This window comes from Alosa pseudoharengus, unplaced genomic scaffold (genome assembly GCF_046254945.1).
Source record: "Alosa pseudoharengus isolate Yale_2024_CS ecotype anadromous, Long Island Sound unplaced genomic scaffold, YU_APseudo_1.1 YU_APseudo_1.1_scf_7, whole genome shotgun sequence".
Classification (NCBI taxonomy): Eukaryota; Metazoa; Chordata; class Actinopteri; order Clupeiformes; family Clupeidae; genus Alosa; species Alosa pseudoharengus.
In genome coordinates, this window is record NW_027468859.1 from 4,445,020 (window position 1) to 4,447,120 (window position 2,101).

Genomic DNA, 2,101 nt, shown 5'->3' on the forward strand with positions numbered 1-2,101 from the left:
TTATGAGTAGGCCTATAGGCTATGGTATGGCTATGGTATGGTATTCTCTCCGATATAATAAATACAACACATTGGGTTTGGCAAGAAATTTGGCAATACTACTTTCACACAAGTATGGCTCCCCTGCTTGGAGACAGAAGATTGTCCGTTTTGCTTTTAAGGATTTCATCTGCAATGGAAAAAAAATGGAACGACATGTAGGCTATGCTTACTTTAGTGCTGGACTTGGACTCGACTTGATCAATAGGGACTCGACTCGGACTCGACGTGGATCAATAGTGACTCGACTCGGACTTGACTCGGATGAGTAGTGGACTCGACTCGGACTTGACTTGGAATTTTTTTTTAATGACTTGGACTTGACTCAGACTTGAACACTGAGGACTCGAACCTGGACTCGGACTCGAGGCATAGTGACTTGACTACAACACTGGGCATCGCTGATGAAGATTCTCTGGCTGAATCGTCGTTGCAGAGCTGCTTCGATTGCGGTCCAGCTTACTTGCTCCGCCGGTGGCAGGTCTTCTAATACTTGTAGCGCTTCCCCCTCCAGAGCCAACGCCACCTGTACGCCCGTTCTCTCCGCCGACCAGCCATTCAGCTCGGCTGCCAGCCGGACCTGCACCAGGTATGTCGCCAGCAGCCTTTTGCCATTGTAGTGGAGCAACTTTACGCTGGGGCGCCCTTCTACCGCCGCCGTCGCACCGAGGACCGGCCGGTTTCCATCTCTCCCGTGTGGAGCGGGTTCAAGTGGCGGGATGCTGCCATCAGCCTGGTTCGTTTCCTCCTGTGGCCGGGGGCGGGTCTCTTCGTCACGGTCACGCTGCAGGCTGGCTCCGTCTGCTGGGCTCAGCAGGTGGCCATGGGCGAGCGCGCTGTCGAAGAGCCGTCTTGGCAGGAAACTCATCATCGCCAGGGCATCAGTTGCAGCTTTCTCCTCCCGTCCAGTAGGGGTCGTCATCCCACTTCTGACACCAATGTAACAAACTGCAAAGTTGTCTCAGAATGGTTTTATTGGTTACGCACCAAAACACACGAACATCATTATGTTTATGGTTATGGATTTAGCAGACGCCTTTGTCCAAAGCGATTTGTCATTACACAGGCAACACAAGGGAGGTCATTTAAACAAGCACGATACACAAACAGGGTAGTCACATAAAATACACGGGGTAAACACATGAGGTACAACATAAAGAAAGACTATACCAGCTAACACATACATGACAAGGTAAACGCAATTACTGTCACTAAAACCAACATCAACATTACACACACACACACACTGCACAGCACTATGGGAGTTCAGTCATGAACCAGCTAGGCTCAGTTCACTACAATAATAAATAATAATAATAGTTGAAAAAACTAGAGAATTCACATAACACACACAAGAAATAATAAATCATGGACATTGATAACTCTCCTGGCATTGAAGAACTTAAGTAGCAACTCTAGGAGCCATTTATGACATTTACTGCATGTTTAAGTTAATTTAATGACCCCTGCTGGTGATTCATGACGTTGTGGTCTTGAAAGGCCTTCGAACAAAAAGAGTTAAATTGCACACCTGTGCCAATTAGTGGCATATAGGTATACAAAGAAGGAATCCTTGAGTTGGTAGAAAAGGTTGGAACTGTTTGTTGGAAATGCATGGACGCCAGCAGGCATATGGTTTTCAATTTATTTATTGGTTTATTTAGCCTGTTTATTTCTTTTAGCGACAGTTTATCATATTGGAGTTATTGGATGGATTACGTAGTTTGCTCTCCATATTTATGTTTTCGTTATAATACATTTTTGAGTTTATTTATGAAAGAACAAATTATACTTCATTGGAATAAAACAAACATTCTGTTGAAACCACTGAGGCGTCAAAGAAGTGACTTAGGCCCCGTTTAAATGTACATGGTTATTTTGAAAAAACTGAGACATTTCCCTTCATTTGTGCCCTTTGTTTACACGCAAATGGAGAATTCACCTCTGAAAACTATTCTTTCTTAAAACTCCGGCCAGAGTGGAGATTTTGGAAAACTTCGGTTGCATGTAAACTGACAAAAACGGAGGTTTAGGCAGCCAACGTCACGTAGGCCTATGTGCC